Below are 27,712 nucleotides of genomic sequence, written 5' to 3'. Positions count from 1 at the left end.
GGTCTGGGAAAACTTTTAAAGGCAAGATTGAGAGTCAGTCACATAAGTCTGGTCCTGCATGACTGGGGAAAGTTTTATAACTTTCCTCAGCCTCAGTTTTGTGTATACAGTAAGAAAAAAATTTCCCTACTTGTTGAAGTTTATATGAAGTTTAAACAAAACAATGCTGAAAAAGCTTTTAACATGATATCTAATAGAGAGTAAGGGCTCAGTAAATGTTATTTTAATAAAACTCAGGTCTGACATCTGCTGTGGTCATGATAGCATAACTGATAGTTGATTAGACTTCCTGCAATAAATAAGTAGAAAACTGGGCAAAACGTATGAAGTAAGTCTGTGCAGACATTGGGCAACAGCAATGCAGAACTTTGATTCCTGAGAGAAGGAAAACAAATTTAATGAACCTTCAGCCTCACTGAAACAAGGGGCAGGCATAGATCAGAGTTGGGGAGGTTGACACAACTGGAATTTGTGGGCCAAGTTACCTGAGGAAAAAAAAAGTATGCAGAAAAAGGACTGTGTAAGTATTTATAGGGTCCCCATGAGTCTTGGTCTGAACAGTGGGCTGTACATGTATAAGGCAAGACTCTATAGGCTGGGCACATAACAACATTACCAGAAAAAGAAAAACTACCAGGGACCTGCAAACTGAACAATCACTGAAGTTTGCAGAGGGTTGAGGAATATTCTAGTTCCAACCAGCCAGATATTCTGTAGATTCCAGAAAGGCCATGCTTTAGAAATAAGGCAAAAGTCATCCTAAAATAATGGGTACTTTAGACTCACACAAGAAAAGGTTGAGAATTAGCTTCAAAAAGACCAAGCTGGGGGTGCCTGGCTGGTTCAGTCAGTAGAGCAGGCAACTCTTGATCTTAGGGTTGTAAGTTCGAGCCCCACGGTGGGTGTAGAGATTACTTAAAAAAAATTTTTTAATTAAAACCAAAACCAAAACAGACAAACAAATAAACACAAAAAGACCAAACTGATCTCCAACTAAATTAACTTCCTGTGAGTATAAAGCTCAACATTTTTTTAAAGGAGAAAAACATAAATCTAGACACTTAACAACGAGACACCCACTATGTTCAGAATCCAATAGATAGATTACTAGAAGTGTGAGAAAACATGAAAATATGATTTTTAGCCAGGGGTAAATAGAAACAGATCCAGCAGTGACAGACATGAAGAAATCAGCAGACAGGACTTTAATGATGCTTTTGTAAATATGTTTAAGAATAAAAAACAAAACAAAACAAAACAAAAAAACCTCAACCCTCAACACAGTGAGAAACATGGAAAATTATAATAAAAGAGCCAAGTGTAACTTCTAGATCCAAAAATTAGAAATGCATATCTCATTAGATGGGCTTAACAGAAGACTGCACACCGCAGAAGAAAAGATCAGTGAACTTGAAGATGTATGGGGAGAAAAAAAGTCAAAACTAAAGCTCAGAAGGAAAAAGAGTGGGGGCTGGAGGGAGAAACAAATGAAGAGAACCCCACTGACCTGTGGGATAATATCAAGCAGTCTAACACATGTGATTTTAGTCCCAAAAGGAGAGAGTGCAGAAAAGTTATTTGAAGAAATAATGACTGAAATTCCAGATTTGATTTTTTAAAATACATATATTTACCAAGTGATGTGACAAGCTCAACACCAAAAAACATAAACACAAAGAACTACATCAAGACATAGCTTAATCAAAGTGCTGAAAACCAATAATAAAGTGAATATATTAAAAACAACCAGAGAAAGAAAGACACATCACACTCAGGGGAACAAAGATGTCTATGGACTTACACATGAGAAATAATGTAATATAGAAAGAAAGAAAATGTTATTTTAGAACTCCATATGCAATAAACACAGCCTTTAAAAAGGCAGACTAAATAAAGATATTTTTAGATAATATCTAAAAAGCTAATACTAGCAAGTAATTGTTGCCTGCATTACAATAGCTAATATTAAAATAAACAATAGCTAATTATTAGAAGGTAAATATTGCCTAAAATACAAGGTATGGAAAAGGAAGTTTCTTAGTTTATAAGGAAAAAATACCAGTTCTATACAGAAAAATAAAGGTCATTGACAACAGTAAATATGTGAGTAAAAGTTTTCTCATTATTAAAATTTTCTTCAGAGACAATTGTGTAATTAAAACAAAAGTAATATCAATATATTTGGGATCAATAACATATGTGTAAGTGAAAGGTCTGACCAAGGAAGATGGGAGAATGGAAATGGACTGTTGTAGGTCTAACATTATGTAACAGTACAATTTCATTTGAGGATAAACTGTCATAAGGTAAAGATGCATACTGTTAACCCCAGAGCAATCACTATAAAAATAAAATAAAGATGTATAAACAATAAAGGAGATTAAATTAAATATTAAAAAATAATTTGAAAGAAAGCAGCAAACATGAAAAAATGAACAAAGAAGAGATGAGACAAATAGAAAATGAACAACAAGATGATTGATGTAAAAAATCCAACAATATGGGGCATCTGGGTGGCTCAATTGGTTAAGTGTCTGACTTTGGCTCAGGTCATGATCTCATGGTTCATGAGTTTGAGCCCCATATGGGGCTCTGTGCTGACAGCTCAGTGCCTGGAGCCTGGTTCAGATTCTGTGTCTCCCTCTTTCTCTGCCCCTGCCCTGCTCTTTCTCTCTCTCAAAAATGAATAAACATTAAAGAATTTTAAAATTCTTTATTAAAAAAATTTTTTAAAAATCCAACAATATGCATACTTGCATTAAATATAAACACATCAGCTAAAAGCAGATATCGTTAGATTGGAAGAAGACAAGATCCATGTAAGTAGTTTAAAAGAAACACACTCTAAATGTAAAGACAGAGTTTCAAAATAAAAGAATGAAATAAAATATACCATGCAAATATTAATCAAAATAAAGCAACATTAAAATGGACTTCAGGACAAAGACTATTACCAATGTAGAGAGACATTTCATAATGATAAAAGGGTCAATTCGTTATGAAGACATAACAATTATAAATGTGTATGCACTTAGTAAGAGAACATACATAAAGTAAAAAGTGATAGAATTAAAAAGAAAAATAGACAAATCCACAATTATCATTAGAGATTTTAATACTCCTCTCTCAATAATTGTTAAGTGGATGAACAATCAGTAAGGATATCGGTTTGAAAACACCATCAGTATGACCCAACTGGCACAGATAAAATACTGTATCAACAGTGGCAGATTACATATTCTTTTCAAGTACATGCAGAATATTCACCAAGAGAGACCACATGGTAGGGTATAAAATGTCTTAATAAATTTAAAATGAATACTTTTTATAATGCAATTAAATGAGAAAACTCTATGAAATCTCCAACTATTTGGAAATTAAACAACACACTTCTAAGTAACCCATGGGTCAGAGAAGAAATTATCAGAGAAGTTAGAAATTGTCTCAAGCTGTATGATAATGAAAATATAAAATATCAGAATTTGTGAGATTCAGTTAAAGCAGTGATTAGAGGGAAATTTACACCTCTAAATACTTATATTAGACACAAAGAAAATTCTAAAATCAACATCTAAGCATTTCACCTTAAGAAGCTCAAAAAGATGATCAATACAAGTTCAAAGTTAAGTGGAAGGTAGGGAATAAAGGTAAGAGAAGACTAAAACAAAAGATTCATTTGAAGGGTCAGTACAATTGATAAACATTTAGGTGGACAGAACAAGAAAAAAGGGAAGAGAACACAAGTTACCTGTATCAGAAACAAAAGAGAGGATATCACTATAGACTAACAGCATTTATGACAACTTGGATGAAATTGAGAAATTCTTTAAAGATATAAATAAGACATAGCAAGATGTGGAGTGTAATATTCAGAGTTTGGGCTCTGGAGCCTGGCTGCTAAGATGTGAATCTATGCTCCTTTACTCATCAGCCACATAAGTTTGGGCAAATTCTTTAATTTTCTGTGCCTCAGTTTCTTCCTCTGTAAAATTAGGATCATAGGGTTTTGTGAACATTAAATGAGTTCGATTTTATCATTTCTTAAATCTTATATGATTTTTATGGATTGAGACTTAGGATTGGTTCTGAAGGTTCAAGTGAAAGGGAGGTGGAAATTTTGGGGCAGTGTTAGAGCTTCTTCTGGTCTCTAAGATGGACTATTAATGAATATAGCTAGAAAGTTTACATACACAGTTCAAAAGTCTATTGGTAGTTTGTTTAAATTCAACATAGGAAATCAACCACCTTAAGAAAAGAAGAAACAAACCCTGATGAAACATAGTCCCCTTTGCCTTGACCCTCCTAACCTCTGACATTATTCACTTCCCCACACAATTCTAAAAGAGATTTAAAAGGTTGACCTCATGGTTTGTTGGGAGAGTTATGTTTGCTCAGCAAAATGCAGCTAAAAGTAGCTGTTGGAAACAGGAGGGCTCCCTGGGTCAGTTGCCAGATGGAAGGAAATGAAGGTTATCTTCCTCAGTTTCCAATCAAGTATGGACAGTTTCTCATCCTAGTTCTGAAACACTGGAAGTTTCTTGCCCATCCAACTTCTTTCTTCCTATGTTTCTTCTGAGCTGTGCCTCGTATTCTTTCAGGTCACCGCTGTGCAGCGTGCCTGCCAGCCTGCTGCCATCCATCATGCTAAAAGCCCTGGCATGAGGCTTGGGGCTCTCAGCCAGGGAAGACTGGCAGCCATTGACACTCCTTTCCCGCCTGATGGTCATGCTGGCTTCTCCTGAGAGCCTCTGACTGCTGGCTCCTGAAGCCAGAGGTTGTCTTGTCACAATGCCCTGCTCAGAAGGCTGTGTCTTGGGTTGCTTTGTTGGGACAGAATCCCCACCAAACATCAGCTGGGTGGCAGTGCCTCAGGCAGAGAGGGGAGCCAAGAAATTATCCACCACAAAAGAACATGAACCCAAGCTGAATCTGAACATCTGTTTCCTATGTAACGCCCTTCAGAAAGCATGGCATTGTTTGCTTTCAAAATCAGTTCCCAGCAATCCAGGAAAACAAAAAGCCATCAGTGTCTGAGGTAAAGCTGGCTCTTCTCAATGTGGACAATAATCCTTCTTCCTGAACCTTGGGGTCCTGAGGGATCCCAACATTGCCAATATTTAAAGATCATGCAGACTGATGTTCTGGCAGAATCTATGAACTCTGATCTTCATGAGAAAATTGGAGTTCTCCAATGAAGGGAGAGAAGTAGGAATGTACTTTTAAAGCCTTGAAGAATCTGGGAAGGGACTACCTCCTTAAGGCAGAGTAGAATAGCTGATCTAGAGTCCAGACCTGCTGTTCTGGTGAACGTCTGTGGCCAGAGGTTCCACAACCACAATGACCAGGACATGGGCTTGGGGTTACATAGGCCCTGGAATTGATGAGCTCTGGGCAAGAAATGTAATTTCTTGGAATTTTCACTGGTCAAATGGAAATAATAATGCTTTATATATGGGGATATTGTGTGGATTCAATGACCTAGCACTTATAAAGCACTTGAATAGTGTCTAGCATTGAGTAGATGCTTAATATTATTAGCTATTTTTATTACTGTCTTTATTAGGCTCACACTATCAATCAATTCTCATGAAATACATTCTGTTTGGCATATTGGGTTTTTTAAATAGAAAACAGAAATATGTGATTTCTTCCTTTGAAGAGTTTATGTCCCAGAAGGTTTAAAATGATCTAACCCACAGGGGACTTTTCCACTAGTTTGTCATGGGGGGAAGCAGATTAGGAAAGGAGAGCTTTATGAAAGAAGTTGGATAGTAGACTCTCAGTAACTACAATGATTACTACTTTCCAGTTGCACCCATTCATCCGCTTAACCAGTTTATTCATTTATTAACTCACCAAATTCATGAAGCAATATTTTTAAGGGCCTTTTCATGTCCCAGCCAGTAACTTTGACTGGGAAACGCCTGAGGTATTGTGGTCATGGTATGGAGTGGGAATTATGGTCTCGTGGTGAGATCTGAAATAAGCCACTTTGGTCAAGCCAACCTCTTGATTCCTTTTTTTTTTTTTTTTTAATTTTTTTTAATGTTTATTTTTGAGAGAGAGACAGAGACAGAGAGTGAACGGGGGAGGGGCAGAGAGAGTGGGAGACCCAGAAACGGAAGCAGGAGGCTCCAGGCTCTGCGCTGTCAGCACAGAGCTCAACGTGGGGTTCGAACCCATGAACCATGCGATCATGACCTGAGCTGAAGTCTGGCGCTTAACTGACTAAGCCACCCCGGTGCCCCAATCTCTCGATTTTTGTCATAGATAAAGGTAACCCCCAAAGAAGTTTTGGGGAAAGTAATGATTGGCCACTTCCTCACACCTCACTACCAGGTTATAATGAAAGCAAGTTTTAGACCAAATCCTGTCACATATACAGACATTATTAGATAAATATTCATTAGCTAGCAGACACAACACAGTTCATACAACTGCTCAGGGAGCCCAAGTCTTAGATCTAAGCCCTTTTAGATGCTTCCCTCAGACTCCACATGAAAGGTTCTTTCAAGGTAGGCTGCTATCACTTCTAATGGGTATCAGACAATCAGAAATCCCTGTGGCACCTGGGCGGCTCAGTCAGTTGAGCATCTGACTCTTGATTTTGAAGCTCAGGTCATGATCCCAGGGTCATGGGATCAAGTTGTGAGTCGGGCTCCACACTCAGCTTGAGATTCTCTCTCTTTCTGCCCTTCTGGATGCACTCTCTCTCTCTTAAAAAAAAAAAAAAAAGAAAGACATCCTCATAAATCAATAATTCATCATGGAACTTGTTAACGAACAAGCCTCAGGCACCATCACTAAAGATTCATGCCTCAGCATATTTTTACACCTTGTAAATGTGAGAGGACCTCTGCAGTATTTTCTAGCAACTCTACCTACCTCAAATGCCTTTAATTTCACCACTGAAGGCCAATTTCTAACATTAGTCATGCGTATTAATCATCAGTATTTTCTCAATAAAGCCCTATTTTGGACACTGAGTATACTAATTGGAAACCTACTGGTTATTGGTTGAGGTGTAGTAAATCAAAGACTGACTCTGGAGCAGGGTACTTTCTGATGGAATGTAGCTGCTGCCCCTTCACTGTGCTTTCTTGATTAGTTCCAGGGTTTGGGCTTCACCTAACAAACACACGTTTTAAAATAAATCACAGGTGCTAGAACACCTGTGCACAAAGGTGACTCACAGGATAAACTCAACATCATCTGGGATCTGACCATCAGTTTCCCAGGCCCAACATTTAATTTTGTCTTTATACCACAAAAGGAAAGCTCAAGGGCCGCCTGGGTGGCTCAGTCGGTTAAGCATCCATCTTCAGCTCAGATCATGATCTTGCAGTTGGGTTCATAAGTTCGAGCCCCTCATCAGGCTCTCTGCCAGTGTGGAGTCAGCTTCTGATCCTCTGTCTCACTCTCTCTGCCCCTCCCTCGCTTGTGTGTGCTCTCACTCTCTCTCTCTCAAAAATAAATAAAAGTTTAAAAAAAAAAAAGGAAAGCTCAAATTACTCAAGCTTATGGAACCTGGTTATAAACCAGAAAGCCACATTATTTGTTTACAATGAGATCTCAAACCACCAGGCAGCTTTGATATTAATAGGATAACATATTTTCTACCCGGACACCATTTTAAGGGGAAGTTATCATCACAAAGTTGCTTGTGAACATTGGACTCTGTACAAGAGCCTGTGGTTAGCAGGTATAGACCTGCCAGAGGCACCTGAGTCCTTAAGCCAGGGTACTTTTTCTCCTTATCTGAGCCCAAATGGACATTGCTAATTGCTGACTTTGGGGGTTCCATGCTCCATCTTTCTTCTGTTCACACAATAGGCCAGAATTCAGGCCACTGTATAATTCATTATGTTTCTACTTATGAAATTACCGTGATATTGTGGTTCCAACTCTCTAGAAATATCCGTTTTCTTCTTTATTGATGTTTGGAGTATAATCAAATTCTTCCATCACGCTTTAACAGGGAGATAGCTTTGAGCGTGTAGGTTATACAGATGGAAATTTCAGAGGACTCATGAGGCAGTGTTCTTTTAATTACAAGCAAATGAAAACCCAACTCAAAACCTCTTGGTTTATGTAATTTCAAAGTTTCTGGCACAGCTGCATCCAAGGGTTCAGACAATGTCATCAACCCGGTCCTTTGGATGTGCTCTGCTGGATGTTGGCTTCATCTTTAAGTAGGCTCTTGCCACGTGGTGGGTCTCTAATGGCTCCAGGTTCACATGCTTATAGTTTCAAGTCCAGTTGGAAAAAAGCTTCTCTTTTTCTCAATAGTTCACTAAAAAACTCCTGCAATTAAATTGAACTGGCCTGGCTTGGGTTACATGCCCATTGCTGAACCATGGTGTTTAGGGGGACAGAATTCATGGATTGTCTAGACCTTGGTTACATGGCTACTCCTGAGATCTGGTTTTTGTGCATGGATGGAGAGTGAGTGTATCACAATGATGTTGTTACCAGAAGAAGGGGGATGGGTTCCATGTAGGCAAAACCAACAAGTATTCACTGAAGAGGCAACCTGATGTATCTTCTCTCCAATTTCTAGGGGGGTTATTCTCCTTTGTGCCACATATGTCCAAAAAGTAGGTAGAATGGATGACATTCTGCCATCTAGGATCTCAGTCTAGTAGGGAGAGTGTGCACAAATGACCACCACAAACAAACAAATAACCCAACAAGGCAAACATCATGTGAATTCAGTATAGAGGGCAAATGGGAGTTCTGTAAGTTTAAAGGAAAGAGGATTAGTGTAGTGTGAAAAGATAAAGGAAGGCTTCATGGAAGAGGTAGACTTTGAGCCCTGAAGGATAGGTAGGATTTTGGGGGGGAGAGGGGTGGGTGGGAAAGCACAAGCAGGGGAAGGGCAGAGAGAGGGTGCAGAGAATCCCAAGGGGGCTCAGTGCTCACAGGCTGACAGCAGTGAGCCCAATGTGGGGCTCAAACTCATAACCAGTGAGATCATGACCTGAGCCAAAGTCTAACACTCAACTGACTGAGTCACCCAGGTGCCCCAGGTAGGATTTTGATAAATGGAAAGACAGAGGGTCTGACACTACAGGGAGGTGGAGGGTACTACACCCTGGAAAGAGCATGGTGGGTATGTCTTTTGTGTCTATGAGATGCTTCAGATTGTGTGTTAAGGATGCAGTCAAAGTCCATGTGATGTCAGGTTGAGCAGTGGGTCCGTGGTAGGTTTGGGCAGCTTATACAGGGGGAATGCCTTCTGCAAAGGGTAAAGGTGAGTTTCAGGCATTGTGAAGATGTCATAGTTTCTATTTCAGTGTTTCTGAAAGTGTGGTCTGGGATGCTTTTTAAACATGCAGATTTCAGCACTGGTCCCAGACTGATAGAATCAGAATCTCAGAGGGAGTAGGTCCTTAGCCTTTTTGTCTGGGGCTCAGCCCACGCAGATTGTGAGATGTTCTCCAAGCCTACATTCAGCTCTGCCTATCATTTTGACAGGAAGGCCCACTTCCGGTCACATTACAATAAAAACCTTGTAGCCCTTCCAGAAGACTAAGATTCTTCTGCTCTGCCCCACCTTTACGGCTGTGGCTGGAACCAGAGGCAAGGTGTCACAGCCTCTGGGCTGAGAAGAGTAGAGCTGATCATGGATCCAGAAGGAGGGGCAGGGTACAGGCCTCTCTTGACCTGAAGGAAGAAAGCGAGAGCCTTATCAGATCCACAGAATTGGCCAAGTAGTTCTTCCTGTCACTGTTCTTAATTGGGTACATAGGTACAGACCAAGAAGAGAGGCTTTCGGATTTTGTTTGGAAAAACCCAGACTGCGTGACGTCTGTCAGCACTTAATCTCCAAGCGCACTGAGTACTAACAGACACAAAATGCAATCAGTGGCCTCCCATCCTTTGTAGTGGTGGGCGGGTTTACACTGCAGGTAAATAAACACTTCCATTTCGCACACATTGTCAATAGCTTACATTTTTTTTTGCCTGCTACGGCGCTCTGCATGGAGTAGACTGAACACTATTATTCTTAAATTAAAGGCTGTTTCCTCTGAGGAAGAAAGCCTGAGCCTGCTGGTAGTTTGCTACAGCAGCTTTTCTGAGTTCATGGTCCTCCTCACACCTTGAGAACTGCGTTAGCATTTTTTGAGAAAGGTAAAAGTGGACCGTGCTGTTTATATTCTTTAAATTGAATCAAGATTCACTTGAAACATACAACGCTCTACCAGAAGTGGAAAGATAAGCTAAAGGGCAGACACGCCCAGGTGGGCCTTGTCGTTTTCTTCTCTGCTTGTTAGTGCAGATGCCTGTTGCCGGAAGACCTGGGACACCAAGTTGGGTGGCCCTGGCTGCTGTGCAGTCCTCCACCTAACCATTGCCTCCACCTCCCTCTTCTGAGATGGACTCAATTAGCAGGGCTGGTGGAGTCCCCTTCCCAAGATCAGGTTCAGGAGGAGGGCACATATGGGCTGCCCAGGGGAATCGCCAGTGAACATGCCTTTCCAACCCTGGTCTGTGTCTCCATAGTACCCTGGTGTCCTCTGTGGCCCCAAGCTCATGCCACTCAGGGCAGGCAAACTCAGGCAAAGACAGTATCTGAGCCCAGGAGCTCATTCTTCAATTAGTTGGCTCCCCTTGGCCTGGGACACCAGTGGCGTTCTTTCCCTAACTCTGCCTACTTCCTCCTCCTCATTTTATTTTGTTCTCAATTTTCAATCCCTTTGGAAGAGAAGTGCGATTCTAATTCCTCCTGGGTGATTCCTAGCATGGTGATGAGTCTTTGCTTTCAGCTTCCTGGCTCTGCTATCATGCGTGACCTTTGGAATTTCATGGCTCCCTGCCAGAAACCCTGGTTCTTCCCAGCATCTGTTTAAACACGGTGCTTCCGGTATCAATGCCCTTTGCCTTTCTAACCTTTTTGTCATCTGGCTCTGAGTTCCAAAGGGGATTTTACTGCCTGTCAGGTCAATAATGTTGCCCTGTGGCTGGAAGAAACGCCTTAATAATACATTTTTTTGTGTGTGTGTAGAGAGTTGCTGAATTTTAAAGATTAGCAGTTGGAGAAAATTTCAAGCCTTCTTTTTACATCTTGAAAAGACCAGCCCTTAGTCTGGCATTCAGTGCCCTCCTCCATGTGGGCTAGCTTGCCTTCAAGCCTTTCCTCCAATCAGCACTACTTTCTTTTTGCTTCTACTTGTACTTTATCCAGTACCCTGGCCTCCTGGACTTTGCTTAAGCTGTTACTTCTGCCTGGATCACCTCCCCCCCGCCCCCCCAGGCTGTTTTTGATTTCTGCATGGTGCAATTTCCACCCATATTCTAAGTGTCAATGTCCATTCCAGAAAGCTTCCCCAGATCTCACTGCATCTGATTTACTCTCCCCCCCACCACACCAGACCCTGCCCTCCCAACCTGCTATTTTAAAAAATTTTTTTTAATGTTTACTTACTTTTGAGAGAGAGAGCACAAGTGGGGGATGAGCAAAGAGAAAGAGGGAGACACAGAATCGGAAGCAAGCTCCAGGCTCTTAGCTATCAGCACGGAGCCCAATGTGGGGCTCAAATCCACAAACTGTGAGCTCATGACCTGACCTGAAGTCAGATGCTTAGCCGACCAAGCCACCCAGATGTCCGGCAACCTGCTATTTTGAGACATAGCCACATTGATACAGCTGTACTGAGATATAATTCAGGTACCAACTCAAATGCATCCATTTAAAATGTTGCAATTCAATGCCTTTTAGCATAATCACAGAGTTGTACAACCAGTCCACAATCAGTTCTAGAATATTTTCATCATCCCATAACCCAATTCCATACTCTCTAGCCATCAATCTGCTCCCTGCCCCCAATCTTCTCCAGCGCTAAGCAACCACTGATCTACTTTCTATCTCTATAGATTTACATGTCAGGACATTGCATATAAGTAAAATCACACTATATGTGGTCTTTTGTGACTGACTTCTGCCACATAGAATAGTGTTTTCAAGATTCATCCATGTTGTTACTTGCATCAGTACTATTTCATCGAAGAGGCACACTTTAAAAGCATTATAACATCTCTGAAATAAGGATGCATCTTCAAAGCAATACTGTGCATAGGTTAAATAGCAGCAACTTTTTTTTTTTTTTAGTACTTCTTAATGATGCATCATCCAATCAATGGCATCAAATGCAATGAAATGTTATATTCACATCTCTGCTCTAACCCCTATTGCAATCAGTGTTGTAGCCAACCCATTTGTTTATGTGTCCATCTTGTCCTGTAAACTATAGGCTCCAGAAGGATAGCAACTGTCTCTTAATTATCTTTGGATGCTTTAAATTACCTGGCATAGCACTTGGCTTTTAGAAAGTGCTCAGTAAATGTGAAGAATATGTTCTATTCAGAGACACATACTTTAACAGTAACATGGCAGAGCAGGAGAAAGGTGCAAAATCTTCATGCACACTTTTTTTTTCATGCACACTTAATGACTATGTGGTGTGCTTGTGATTGTTAAATTTTTGGTGACTGATATAGTTATTTAACTAAATATTTAGGCACCTACTGTGTGTCACATCCTGTGTTCTAGGAAGACATGGTACAAAAATGATCATGACACATTCCCGCTCCCAAGGAACTCATATTTTGGAAAGACATTTATATAAATGGTTATACAACAAGGAGAATGGGTGTGGTGTAGGGGCTCCCAATTCCCTGAGACAGAGAGGTGGAAGAAGCTAATTAGAAAGTGGTGCCTATTGGAGCGCCTTGGTGGCTCAATTGGTTAAGCATCTGACTTTTGGTTTTGGCTCAAGTCATGATCTCACAGTTTGTGAGTTTGAGCCCCATATCGGGCTCCATGCTGTCAGCTTGGGATTCTGTCTCTCTCCCTCTCTCTCTCTCTCTCTCTCTCTCTCTGCTTCTCCCCTGCTCATGCTCTCTCTGACTCTCTCTCTCTCTCTGTCTCTCAAAAACAAAACAAAACAAAACAAAAAAAGGAAGTGTTACTTGTCGTTAATACACAGGCATTACAAACATGAGCTTTACAGTCTGATAGTCTTGAGTGACCTTGTGATTATGACATTGAATTCTCCATGTCTCTATTTCATTATCTGTAAAGTGAATGTAATAAAAGTATGTATCTCTTACAGTTTTAAGAATCAAATGAGACAATGAATATAAAATACCTGACATATTAATAAATGCTCAAATAAATGATAGTCATTCTTGTGAATTTTAGATCATTCAGCCGTGGGGGATTTTACAAGTTATTTAGCCAGGGCGCCTGGGTGGCTCATTAGTTAAGCATCTGACTTTGGCTCAGGTCATGATCTCATGGTTCATGAGTTTGAGCCCTGCATTGGGCTCTGTGCTGACAGCTCAGAGCCTGGATCCTGCTTCGTATTCTGTGTCTCCTTCTCTCTCTGCCCCTCCCCTGCTCATGCTCTGTCTCTGTCTCTAAAAAAAAAAAAAAAAAAGATACTATTTAGCCAACCCTCCCCTAATTTTATCCTTTTGAAAGCAAAGCACCTAGGGCTTAACCTCTAACTGGAGGAGGTGGAGTGGGCATCCAGGAGACACTGGAAGCAGGAGACATTAAAATGGCCAAGAATTTTTGGCAAGATGGGCACTTTGGAGGTGAGTTTGTGAAGGCCCGTTCCTCTGGTCCAACCCATTGGCTCTCCTTTTTTCTCCCCCACAGGCAGCCACTTTGTTCACTTAGGCTTCCTATTCATGTATGTAAAATGTGCCCTGTATTTGGACAGCCCTTAGCAGGAAAGTCTCAGCCCAGCCTGGACCATAAGTTCCAGTTCCTTCCTGGGTATGATTTTTCTCTTCTCAACTAACCTGTACATTCCTTGGACTGTCAGGGGCTGAGGTTTCTGCATTTCTGTTCCTCAAATTCTTAGCTGGATTGGCAAAGGAGTTCTACTTAAGTTTTTCATGTTTTTTTTTAACTTTGTCCTTTGAAATACTAACAAGTATTTTTGAATGAAAGAATGGGGAATGAGTATATTTGAGATGAATTATGAATAAATGCACAAACAAATGGTTACAGGGCTGGCTATAACAATTGTTCCTCAAGCAAATTACATTTTTTTTCCAAGGGGGAAAATGAAGTATAGAATGAAGCTAAAAGAATTATACTCCTTTATTAATATTTTTTCAGTTTTATGAATAACATCTTATAATATCACTGTTCAATCAACAGAGCTAGAATAATTGGGTTTTGATAGTTGGTTTCTTTTCTAATAGACATGGCATCTGGAAAACAGTGTTTTATTTTTTTTCTGCTAACTAGACAGACTGATGAAGCTGTTGGTCCCATGGTTACCAATCTTTGTCTAAAAGAAGATGCTGAATGATATAGAAGGCTAAGAAGTATTTTTAGAAACTGTGTATGTTCTCCTCTCCCTCTGGGTGGTGGAGGAAGGGGTGGGACTACAGTTTCAGGACGCTGGTCTTTCAAACCTGGGTCTGAGCACAGGAAGGCCCACGGGTACACTGTCAGAAGTGGGGTTCTACTAAACAGAGGGCATGAGTGTTGACTCAGTTAATAGAAAATGTGACAGAAAATCTGAACTAATAGTAGTTTAAGCAAGATAAAGTTCATTTCTTCCTCACATAAAACAGCTCCAGATGAAGATAGTGCAGGGCAAGAATAGCTCCATGGTATAGGTTCCTTTCAGCTCTGTGCTCCATTCCAAGGGGTGTGGTCCTCCAGTTTCCAAGATGGCAGCTGGAAACCCAGCCACCTAATTGGAGGGACAGGAAGGAAGCAAAAAGCTCAAACCACTTCCTTATAAGTTTCTTGAAGATGGCAAAGAACTCTTTTGTTTTTATTTTTTTTTTTTATGTTTATTTTTGAGAGAGAGAGAGATAGAGTGCAAGAAGAGGAGGGGTAGAGAGAGAAGGAGAAGCAGAATCTGAAGCAGGCTCCAGGCCCTGAGCTGTCAGCACAGACCCTGATGCGGAGTTGAAACCCACTAACCATGAGATAATGTCCCAAGCTGAGGTCAGACACTTTACCAACAGAGCCACCGAGGCGCCCTGGCAAAGAAGTCTTTTTTTTTTTTTTTTACTTTTTTTTTTTATGTTTATTTATTTTTGAAGAGAGACAGAGCATGAGTGGGGGAGGAGCAGACAGAGAGGGAGACACTGAATCCGAAGCAGGCTCCAGGCTCTGAGCTGTCAGTACAGAGCCTGACACAGGGCTCAAACCCACAAACCATGAGATCATGACCTGAGCTGAAGTCACACGGTCAATGAACTGAGCCACCCAGGAGCCCCAAGAACTCTTTAACTAATATTTCATCAACCAGAACATAACCATGGTGACACCAGGCTTCAGAAGAGACTGGGAGATGTAGTCTTGATTCCAGGTGATCATGTGCCCAGATTAAAAACCACATTTGGATTACCAAAAAGGAGAGGAAGAATGAATACAAGAATAGCAAGTAGCTATCTCTGCCATAAGGGCACGGGGTCCCAATACGGGCCCCTGAGTGTTAGGATAGGTGTGGATGGTGGGTGGGGAGCTGGGGCTTATCAGCGTCTCCCAGGCAAGTTCTGCCTGGTAACAGGCCCATGTAAAGTGCTGTCCTGGGAGTTAGTAGCTCCCCCCGCTCCCCATAAGAATGGTTCACAAGACTTTGCCCTACCCCCTGGAAGGCCCCCACTCTCACCCTAGGATCTCTTCTGAATGCAACAGGAATATTTCATCCCTCTACTTCACCCCTTGACTGCTTTCCTTTGAGAGAGATTTAAAACTAGGCTCAGGTACTTGGTGAACATGTCATCTTGGCCAAGTGATTGAACATCTCTGAAGCTCATTTTCCATACCTCTGAAATGTTAATAATCTATAATAAAACATAATAATAATAATAATAATAATCAGGCCCAACACAAAGTAGGTACTTAAAACAAATGTTAACTACTTTCCCAACCAAATGGGCTGTGTGAAAGTGGAACCCCTAGTGAAATTAGCACTTTCTTCAGATATTCCAAACTTTACCCATACTCTGATCCAATTCTGATTTTGTTAAACAGGCCAGAACTTACTAAGAGTGTACTATGTGCTAGGCACTATTCTAAGTGTGTTGTGTGTTTTAACTTCATGGCAATTCTATGAACTAACCTTTACTATCCCCATTTTACAGAGAAAGTTTAAGTAATGTGCCAAAGCTCTCCTAGCTAGGAAGTAACAGAAACTCTGGATCCAGGTGGTCTGGGCCCAGGGCCTGTGAGCTTAACTGCTAGTGATAAAGCTTCCCCGGGAACTCTCCTCCCGCCCTCTCACCTGTTTAAGATCTTAATCAAAGCTTTGTAAATTTAGCCAGGATCTGACCCTTTTGAAGGCCCCCAACCCCTCCAATCCTTTATCTTCTTAACTTTGTCTCTTACAAAATCTTTTTGGCTGGGGTTAATGATCAGTTATTTAACAAATATTTGTGTCAAGGCTCCGTCTTTCTCTTAAGAGTTCACAGTCTTATTAGAGAGATAAGAAATTGAACGACAGCTATACCATATGACTCAGCAATTACACTTCTGAGTTATATAGCCAGAAGAATTGAAAGCATGGACTTGAACCATGTCTAATGTTCATAGCAGCATGTTCACAATAGCCAAAGAGTGGAAACCACCCAAGTATCCACTGATGGATGAATGGATAAACAAAATGTGGCGTATACATACGATGGAATATTATTCAACCTTCAGAAGGAATGAAATGCTGATACATGCTACAACATGCGTGAATCTTGAAGGCATTATTCTAAGTGAAATAAGCCACACACAAAAGGAGAAATATTGTATGATGCCACTAATATGAGCCACCTAGAAGAGCCAGCTTCATAGAGACTGAGAATAGAATGGTTGTTGCTGGGGCCTGGGAGAAGGGAGCATAGTGTTTAATGGGCACAGAGTTTCAGTTTGGGAAGATTGAAGAGTTCTGGAGATAGTTGGTGGTGGTAGTTGCACAAGTGTGTGAATGTATTAAAGTCACAGAACTTTACCCTTAAAAATGGCTATAATTGCTAAGAGGCGGCAGAATAGAGGCACTTGGCCTGGTCATCTATTCCGTCGCTGATATGACCTTTTCCCATCTGCTCAGTTCCTTTTCCTTGGTGGGTCTTAAAGCCTTCCCATCTCTTGGTCTTCAGCGTGGGCCTGTGGGGGCCGTCAGGAGGCCAGGAGCCGCCTGGCAGAGTAGCTCTGTTGCTCCGGGGTAAGGTGGGAATCCTGCACATGTGGTGCAGTTTGCTGAGGTCTGGACTGGAGCAAAGTGCAGGCAGTCTGGGGCTTAGAAGCTGAGGTCTGATGCCTGTCCTGCTATCTTAGCCATCCGGGTGAGTGAGCATGAGGGTGTGAATGAAGGGGGCAAGAGGAGATGGAGGGAAGTGTAGGGATCAGAGAAGGTTTGATAGAACTCAGCATGAAGGAAAAGAGCACCCACAGAGGACGCCCAGATTTCCAGTCTGGGTGACTGGGTGGATGGGAGCGCCACTCCTGAGATGTGGAATACACGGGGAAGAATGTGTTTTTTGGGGAAACCCATGTGTTCCCTTTTCCACTTTTGGATATGCCGAGTTGAAGGTTCTTATGACACATTGGAGTAGCCAGTTACCCTAAAGGAAATATTGGTTTTAATTTTATACAGCAAAGACAAAGAAGGATACACTAGGAGGAGAGCAGATTGAGATTTAAAAAGAAAAAAGAAGAAAGAAAGAAAGAAAGAAAAAGTGGTGTTTAGAGACCTTCCAAAGGGACTATAGGACCAGATGTACAGCTTGCATAATTTTGTGCAAGTCTGGTTTCTGATTTATGTTTATTTTCAGCCAGTAACCCACACTCATTTTGCTTCTCTTGGTTCTTCTTAGTGAAGACACTGATTGGGATCCAGAAGCATGTGTGAAATCCAAACCATCATTCCCAGTGCTTGAAAGGAAGCAGCAAAACCCTGTTGGTTTTGGTTTATAAAATGCATCCTTAATAGTGTGTCATTGCCCTTGCTGTCTCTGTTTCTGAGCTTGACTTCCCTTCAGAAGCATTGTCATTGGGGAGATGTTTCTATTATTTAATTTGCTTTGTTTTTTAGATTATTAGTGTTGAGCTCCCATTCTACACCTACTATCACTCCAGCTGCAATCTTCAGACATTAACTTCTGGGAGCACTGAACTGGCCTCAGCCTGTCCAGCCTGTCCCCTCCCTCTGCCAGCCCTCCCAGGCTTGTGGATTCAACTACAGCAGTCAGCAAACTCATACCTTTCTCCTTCTGCCTGAACTTGGGACTTTCTCTACACGCTAGCCTTCTTTTGAGTTTTCCTTCTTCTGAAGAAAGACATGGGACAATGACCTTTGGGCACTGTCCCTTTGCTTATCAGTTATGTTACAACAAAAACCCAGAAACAGTCTTGTTTTTGTGTGCTATGCTGTGGTATACTGAGTGCTTTTACATTCATTATCTTCTTATCACCTCCTGGACCTTAATTTCTTCATCTGTGAAATGGGGATTAACATATCTACTCATCTTTCATACTTCACACACTTGTAAAGACTGTGATTGATAAGGGATATAAGAGCCGATGGGAAATGACCAAATCTGATTTGTTAAAAAATATATATAGTGTTAAACTTATAGCTCTGTTTCTGAAGCTCCTCAGCAGCTTACACTCCTATTTTTTTGTTGTTGTTTTTTCAAAAGAAACTGCCAGCTCCCATTTTAGTGTTCTTTTACATGAGTAATATTAATTATAATAAAACTCCATTAATCGAGCACTTCCCGGAGCAGATAATAATTACATTAAGAATCCCATTGAGATGCCTGGGTGGCTCAGTCGGTTAAGCATCCTACTCTTGGTTTTGGCTCAGGTCATGATCTCACAGTTCATGAGTTCAAGCCCTGCATCGGGGTCTGCGGGGACAGCACGGAGCCTGCTTCAGATTCTCTCTCTCTCTCTCTCTCTCTCTCTCTCTCTCTCCCTGTCTCTCTGACTCTTTCCTGCTCTCTCTCTCTCTCTCTCTGTCTCTCTCAGAATAAATAAATAAACTTAAAAAAAAATCCCACTTAGTTCTCAGCCTTGAAAGCAGGTACAAATATGCCTATTTTACAGGTGAGGAAACAGAGGCTTAGAGAGGTTAAAACAGCCAAGTCTAATTCACACCGTGAATAAGTGGCAGAGACGGGTTGTCAACCATGTTTGATGTGAATCTGGAGCCTCCGCCCTAACCACTACAATTTCCTAATTCACTAGCTCTCCATTTTTCAAAGTAACTTCTTTTGCTCCTCCTCCGCCTCCTCCATCCCTTCCCTAAAAGCATCTTTACCCTCAGGCCTCTGAAAGTGTCCATTTTGGAAACCACAAGTAAATAAAAGAAACCTGGTCGGATGCTCTCCACAAGCTTGGGGCAAGTCTTGAGTGTGGGGTGGGAAGCTGGAGGCAGAGGGAGGGGAGGGGAGGGGGCTGACTGGCGGAAGGTAAACACTTTGGACTGTTTGCTGTACCTCTTTGTCTTCACCCAGACAGGAGTGGACAGATCCATGGAATACATCTCCCAGTGGAGAGGTTCCGCCTCCCCTCCATGCCCCCACCCCTGCTCCTTTCAGCTTCCCAGTCCCTGGACTCCTCCCTTTTGACAGTGATGTTTTCCACCCGAAATCTAGCATGCCTTGGGGGTTGGCCAGAGGAGGGAGGGATTGGGGGCCCAGCCGGAAAGGGGGCTGGGGAGAGGAGGAAGATTAAGAAAAGAAAAGCAGCTGGAACTCATCTCCTGGGGAAGGTCCAAGAAGGAGGCCCAGGCCCTGGGAAATCTGCTCGCCTCCTGTTATGCACAGCCCCCCTCCCAGCTTCCTTTTCAGTCTGTGTAACCCAAGGATTCTAATCATTTGTGGCAGTTCCCCACAGCAAGCGGTGCAGATAGCCCAGCAGACACAGGGACCCCCACTGGGAGAGAATACGTGCTTTCAAGCTGCAGGGAGCCCGTTGCCAGAACTTAAAAGATGTCCTTCCAAATGTCAACATTGCAAATCAGGAAAAAAAAATCACTGGGTGTACATGACTCCGGTCAGCAGGATGGTGTGGCCAGCAAATATGTAGATATTTAGTGACAAGGGATGATAAAGGTACTGAACTTGATAGGCGGAGAATTTTAAAACTTCAGTATTTCTGCAGGACTGGTCTCCAGAGGAGCTCCGCAGAGGGTCCGAGCCCATGTGTAAGGAAAGGAACCAGGAAATGAGTTTAACTGACTGAATGTGGGGGAGAGTAAGAGTATCCTCTAAGGAGGGTCTTAAAGTCATTCCAAGCTTGTTTTAAATTTAGAGAAAATTAGGTCATTCTGGAATCATCCTTTGGACCGAGCATGAGGTCAGGAGAAACTATTTTAGAAAATAGATCATATCATGTCACTCCCCTGCTTGAAACCACTGGGAGCTCCCATTAGAATAAAAATAAATCCTGAACTTCCTGCTGCAGCCTGCAGATTTCATGACAGACCCCTGCTGATGTTTCCCACCTCATTTCCCATCCAATAGGCTGTAGCCTTGCTGGCCTTCTTAGGTGTTGAGAGCATCTGCTCTTCCCTTTGGCTAGAAAAATGTTCCTGGCCTCAGCTTATGATGGTGTTTTTCAAATTACAGGTCATAACCAATTAGTGGGTGGTAAAATTAATTTAGTGGGTCATAACCAATTTTTTAAAAGAAGAGCTTAAATATAATAGAAATATTAGACTATACCATAAAATAAGGATGGGTATTGTTTTTATGAAATACATATGCGTGTATGTGTATCCTGGATTATGATGTAAAATAAAATTCTTACTAATGAATCTCAGTCCATAAGCTTTGACAGTCACTGACTTGGGAGTTGGTGATAGATAATTTAGGCTTTTCCACCCCCACCCCACCCCTAACCAGGAGCATTTTTGATTTAAAAGAAGCTTTCTGATTTCTTTGTAGAGGCATTATTACAAATGTTCAATAGAAATGAATTGAGCCTAGGGCGCCTGGGTGGCTCAGTCAGTTAAGTGTCTGACTTCAGCTTAGGTCATGATCTCATGGTTCAAGAGTTTGAGCCCTGCATTGGGCCCTGTGCTGACAGCTCAGAGCCTGGAGCCTGCTTCAGATTCTGTGTCTCCCTCTCTCTGTTCCTCCCCTGCTCGCACTCTGTCTCTCTCTCTCAAAAATAAATAAAGATTAAAATAAAATTTAAAAAAAAGAAATGAATTGAGCCCAGCCTCAAAGACCATTAACCAGCTTTAAAAAGTTTTTATGGATCATACATGAAAAACGGTTAATGTCTTATGTCTTTATGTTGTATGACCTTGTTGTACTCATAGGAGAATGGCTGCATATGGGATCCATGGTTAAAAGTCTTATGACAAGATGGGCTTAAATGGCTTTGCTGGTTAAACATCTGACTTTTGATTTGGGTCCAGGTCATGATCTCAGGGTTGTGAGATCAAGTCCCATGTTGGGCTCAGTGCTGGGCATGGAGACTGCTTGAGATTCTCTCTCTCCTTCTCCCTCTGCCCCTGCCCTGCATGTGCTCTCTCTCTCTCTCTCTAAAGAAAAAAAAAAATTATAAAGAAGATAAAAAATTTTTCAAAAGTCCTATGACAGTTATTGCTACTTAGCCGACCCAACAACCTTTCCCAAGTCCTATTCACTTGTCCTATTTTACTGCGGAGGCTGGCAAAACTAAATGTTCCACTTTCTCGACTCCCTGGCAGCTAAGAAGGGCCATCACACAGATGTGGTCAAAGATATAGATGAAAGTCTGTTCAAATGTGGCTGAAATTTTTTTTTCCTTTTCTAATAAAAGAAACTTTGGTTGGCATTGTCTCCATCTCTTCGTTTCCTCCTGCTTTGAATGAAGACGAGAAGCCTATAACTGCTTTGGATCTGCAGCCACCATCTTTGGATGATGAAGGAAAGTCCTAGAAAATCACAGAGATTCTGGCTCTGATGGGAATTCTGCAAGTTCTGCTTGTGTCATATTTGCTGATGTCCCGAAGGCTAAAGCCGCGCTCAGAGTCAGTATGGCAGTGGACTACACAAAGGTGTGGATACGAGAACACATGATTCATTGGAGCCATTAATATAACAATCTGCCATTTCCTTCCTCAAGACACTTTATTTTCATCTGTTGAAAACTGGTTGTAGTATATTCATTTTATTAATATAAGACACTTGGCTGTCATCTCCAAAAAATTATCACAGTAAGTATGCAAATCTATGATGTCTAAAATGTGAATGGTACCTTTTTAGATGCAGTGTTGTGGTGCAGTGCGCAACCTGCACAACCATACTTATGGCCCCAATAACTCTTAGCAGCCCATGTTGAGTGTGAGGGTTAGTTTCAAGCCTTAGGTGTCTTTAGTACTTCGCATCTAATACCATGCCTGACATTTTATGAATACAGGTCTTCTGTCACTTTCTCCAAATTCTGTTTGCCTACCACAGAGCTGCCAGAGTTAGATTTTTAAGCAAAATAACAATGGCAACGAATATACTTTGAGCCCTTCCAATGTTCCAAGCACTGTGCTAAGTAGCTCACTTAATCCTTACAATAACCTTAGAAAGCAAGTGTCTTTATTATTCCCATTTTATAGGTGAGAAAATTGAGATTTAGATATATGTAACCTGCCACAGATAAGCCAGCCAGTACAAGGCAGAGCAAAACCAGAAGTCAGGTCTATTTGCCTCCAAAGTACATGTCACGTGTCCTCTGGGATCCTTGGACCACCTGCATCAAAATTACCTACAGTACTTGTTAAAATGCAGAGTCCTGAGCCACATCTTAGACTTAATAAAGCTTGAACTTAGCATGGTTTATGAGGTTCCTCCTAATTTCGCCTTTGCTCCCCTAACTTCATCTTGGCTGGTCCTCTCCATTGCACTTGCTGCCCCCTGCACACAAGTACGCACACTGCAGATGCACACAGAGGCGTTGGGCATACTTGGAATATGCTGGCCCCTTACCCTTGTACCTGAATTCACACAATTCCTTCTCAGAATAACTCCACTTCCGCTTCTTCCCCCTTACTCACTCTGGTGAAATTCCTTTTACCCCTCAAGTTCCAGTTGAAAAGCCAGCCTTTCTGAGAACTTTTCTTATTGCCCGTTCCACAGACAGGCTGCTGCTTCTTCGGAGCTTTTCTTGGTACTTACCAGATAGCTCTACTCCACACTTACTGACAAGTTGATTTTTTCTTCTCACCCTACTTGCTGCATCCTCAGGGAGGCATTTAGTAAGGCTTTTTGTTTGTTTGTTTAAAGGTATAATTGACATGTAACATGAGTTTCAAGTGTACAACATAATGATTCAATATTGTATATATTGCAAAATGGTCACAGTAAGTCTGGTTAACATCCATCACCATACATAGTTACAAATTTTTTTCTTGTAATAAGGACTTTTAAGATCTTCTCTCTTAGCAACTCTCAAATATGCAACACAGTATTATTTTATTTATTTATTTATTTATTTATTTATTTATTTGAGAGAGAGAGAGAGAGAGAGAGAGAGAACATGCACTCAAGCAGTGGGGAGAGGGAGAATCTGAAACAGGCTTCCTGATGTCAGCACAGAGTCCTATGCAGGGCTCCGTCTCATGACCGCAAGATCGTGACCTGAGCCCAAACCAAGAGTTAGATGCTTAACCGACTGAGCCACCCAGGTGCTCCCACAACACAGTATTATCACCTGGAGTGATCATGCTATACGTTTCCATTTCCATGGCATTTGATAACTGGAAGTTTGTGTCTTCATAAGTTTTAATGTTTTTCAAGAGTCAAATGATTTAAAACAATATTTCTAATGTAAAAATCATAATTTAATAATAAAGTAGGTCTTAAACCTCAGATTATATTGGAAAGAAAAACACGCACACACACGACCACAAAGCAAGATAATTAAAAAAAAAACAAAACAGAAAATAGGAAGAGGTAAAATGTCATGTTCTCGACTTACAAAGGGAAATTCAGACTATTTTATTCTAAATGCTAGTATTTAGAGCAAATATAGAATCAAGAATATTTACTTGTTTTTGTTCTATTTTATTATAGAAAATTCAAATCTACACACAAGTAGAGAGACCAGCTTACGGATTCCCTGAGTACCTATCACCCAGTTCCAATAGTTACCAACATTCTTCTGTTCTTCTTTCAAATGATGCCAACAATTAAGTTAATTTAACAATACCCTTGGGTGTGACATTGCAAAACCAGTCATGCTTTTTAAAAGAATGACAGTAACAGCTACCATCTGGTCATTAGTGAACACCTAAAGACAGGAATCACTGTGTGATCATTAGTTTCCTCTCCATGTTGTTATCGGGGAGCAGGGAGGAAGAGGACCCAGACTGCCTTGGTGGGGGCTGACAGCTTGGGGGTGGAAGGGAATCAAAAACCCTTTCCCTTTGCTGCTCAAATTCATCAGAAGCTGGTTGAAAGCTTGAAAAGAAGAAGAAGAATTCGACCAGAAGTTTCTTTGAAGGGAAGCAGATAAAGGTTGTGACTGGAGCCCTAAATTCAGTGACCTGTATCTAGACTTTACGTGATATCCTTCAGAAACTGTCCAACTATATTGTTTTGTGAGTGTGTGTTAGGGATTAATTTGTTTAATGTAAACGTCTAGAATATTTCACTCTTGTGACTTTATTGGCATTTATCAATTTCTTTAAAAGGTATTCTGGGGGGCGCCTGGGTGGCTCAGTCGGTTGAGCTTCCGACTTCGGCTCAGGTCATGATCTCATGGTCTGTGAGTTTGAGCCCTGCGTCAGGCTCTGTGCTGACAGCTCAGAGCCTGGAGCCTGCTTCAGATTCTGTGTCTCCCTCTCTCTCTGACCCTCCCCTGTTCCTGCTCTGTCTCTCTCTGCCTCAAAAATAAATAAACATTAAAAAAAAAATTAAAAAAAAAAAAAAAAGGTATTCTGGGAACCTCAGCAAATGGAAGTTCCCTGGGATGCTCTTGACCCCTGAAAGACTGGTGGAGATTGCGATTCAGAAAAAGTTGAGGTCTTCAGTGTTGTCCCCACTTTTCATCATGAGGGGCTTCTGTCTGATGCTGGTGGAAAGAGTGCCAAGGTTACAATTGGGTCCAAGAGTGGCAAAAAAGGAAAAAAGACAAAGAAGTCACTGGTGACAGGGGAACATTTGGCTGGAGAGGCAGCAAGAAGGAAAAAACAGGAGAGAGATGTGGCGGACAGACTGAGATTGGAAGTGTGAGAAAGGGGAGTGCACCACGCTCTTGGGGTCCATGAAAGGAAATCTGAACTTAGCTTTTATTTAATCCAAATGTCTTCAACTTTCCTAGGAGAAACCAAGGCCCAAAAGGTGGCCTAGTAATTAAATCTGTAAAACCTTGAAAGCAAGTCCCACGATGCCTGCCCTAGAGATTTCAAGGTGGATGCTCACCACAGCACAGACAAATGGAAAAGGGAATTTCTGCCCTAAAGGAAAAGGAATACCCTGAGGCACCCATCTCCCCCAACCCCCCCCACACACACACCAGAGCCCTCTCAATTAGATCCCAGAGGGCTCTCCACCCCCTCCCTGGGCTGTCCAGCTTCCCAGTAAGGGGGAACAATGAAGGAATTCGGGGTTTCCTACCAAACATGCACTGACCAGATTGGAAGCAACCCCTTGGTAAAGCACGCAGTCAGAATTGCTGACGAGGTCCACCCTCCTTCCCTAGAAACCCGGGGAGTGGGGGTAGGGGAGGCATTGCTGAGTTGGTGATGTCCCGGAGAAAGGGTGGCCTTTGTGAAAAGTGCCGGTTCAGCTGGATGCTTGGGATGACTCCTCCCAACCACCCTGAGTTCTCCTCCAGGAGGGAGAAGGGTGCACAATGAGAGGGTGTGAGGACTTGCTTGGCCAGGCTAGGAAGGCTTGTTGACCATGGCAGTGACAGGCTGTAGGGTGGGGAAGGACAACTAGGGTCCGGGAGAATAGCCAATAGAGAAGGCCTCTGGGGCGGTTCGTTAATGAGCTCATTCATCCAGGCAGGTTAATGGCCAGCAACTGTGGTGCCCAAGAAGCAGTTCACACAGCTGAAGGTTAGGGAGCTAAACAATATGCAGTCATGATGGTTTCCTCTGCCTGTGAGTCAGCAGGCAGTATGTGCAGGAGAGGGTGTGGATAGACCAAGAGAATGTTCTTTCTCCTTTCTAGTAGCAAGTGTGGTGAGCATGTGCAATGGCAATAACTCAGAAATACATTACCCAGAAATCTAAAAATAATGTGATTTTATTACAGCAATAATTATTAATAACATTTTGAAACTATTTTTAATTTGTACCGCCTAGTTAATTTGATCGACTTTAAGCTGTGCGGGGCTCTCTGTAATGAATCAACAACACATGTTAGGCTTTTGCAGTGGAACACCTTTATGTAACAAGCTGCATCCTTTTGGATGTTTATGCACGAAGACCAGCTACACGGAAATGTGGATGAGGCATGAAATTCCAAGATTGCAATAAACAGCAAACACAGGGAAAAACTACTTATTTGGGATGAATGATGCTCTTTGCCAACTGCCTGTTAAAGCATTTTGATTCCAAGTCAGGAAGGAGGGGAGGGAGGGAGGGAGGAAACATCTTTAGGGTGCATTTAGTAATGCATTCCTGCCTCCCGAGTCCATGCATCTTTCTTCCTTAGAACTCTGTTTTTATCTTTGTTCTCCTTATAGCCTCTTTCAACATTCTTCAGCTGATAGATAGGCAATGAGGCGTGAAGAAGGTGAAGCATCCAAGCTGGAATCCAACACGAACCTGGTTCTCAAGGAGACTTCTCTTAAGACCTCACTACCTCTAGTACAGGCTTAATTCCCAGCCCCTGTGTCCCGCCCCCCCCCCCCCCCCCCCCGTTTTGAAGCTACTTCCTCTCCCATTCCTGAGCATTTGGAGGCACAAAGCCAACATCAGGGGTGGCAGAGGAGCAGAAGGGCCATTTGGTTCTGGCTTCATGTACATCCAGAGCCTCACATATGGCCTCTGGCAGAATCTCCAGACGAGCTTCTCTGCACGCAGTCATACCAGCGCATGCGTGCCATGAAAGGCTCTTTAAAACATACCACAATTAAAATGTCTGTAACTTGTTTTGGCGTGTCTTCATTTAAACTTTTTTTTCATGTTTTATTTATTTTTGAGAGAGAGAGAGACATCATGAGCAGGGGAGGGGCAGACACAGAATCTGAAGACAGGCTCCAGGCTCTGAGCTAGCTGCGAGCACAGAGCCTGATGCAGGGCTGGAACCCAGGAACGGTGAGATCATGACCTGAGCTGAAGTCGGATGTTTAACTGACTGAGCCACCCAGGTGCCCCTGGTGTGTCTTCTTCATTTTAAAGATACATTCAGAGCCTCAAAACAGAGAGGCCTCTTGCACCTTCGGAGACCTGAGCGCAGAGTTCTCAAAGGCACACACGCTGCGTAGCCTTTCGGTTACGCAGCGTCAGGGTTGAGGAATGGAGGGTAGAGGTTCTCCGCATGCAGTGGTCCGCCTCTCTAAGAAGCCCGGGGGAAGATGGCAGAATCTATCTTGCAGGGTCTCCAGAAAGACTCCTTCTCTCCACCCGTCTCCACCGGCGCCCTCCACCATCTGTGGCCTGTGCGGGCGCCCAGCAGACACGGGGCGCACGCAGACAGGGGCCCACGCTGTTCTCTGGACGCCCTGAGGCTCCATCCTCACAGCCCGGAGAGCCCGGCAAGGTGGGGTCTGCTCACCCTGCTCCCTCCTGCCCGCACA

General features: G+C 42.3%; 1 long non-coding RNA gene across 1 annotated transcript; it reads left to right on the top strand.

Annotated features, from left to right (window-relative positions):
- Positions 1–4,849: 4,849 nt before the first annotated feature.
- On the top strand, positions 4,850–24,667 carry LOC132692404 (uncharacterized). The gene is made up of 3 exons (XR_009616340.2): positions 4,850–5,035; positions 21,788–22,184; positions 24,034–24,667. It is a non-coding gene; the product is annotated as an uncharacterized LOC132692404 (long non-coding RNA).
- The last annotated feature ends 3,045 nt before the right edge of the window (positions 24,668–27,712 follow it).

Source organism: Panthera onca, chromosome B1 (assembly GCF_046562875.1).
Source record: "Panthera onca isolate mPanOnc1 chromosome B1, mPanOnc1 haplotype 2, whole genome shotgun sequence".
Classification (NCBI taxonomy): domain Eukaryota; kingdom Metazoa; phylum Chordata; class Mammalia; order Carnivora; family Felidae; genus Panthera; species Panthera onca.
The sequence above is the reverse complement of the archived record's forward strand: the minus strand, read 5'-3'. Positions and strand labels throughout refer to the sequence as shown.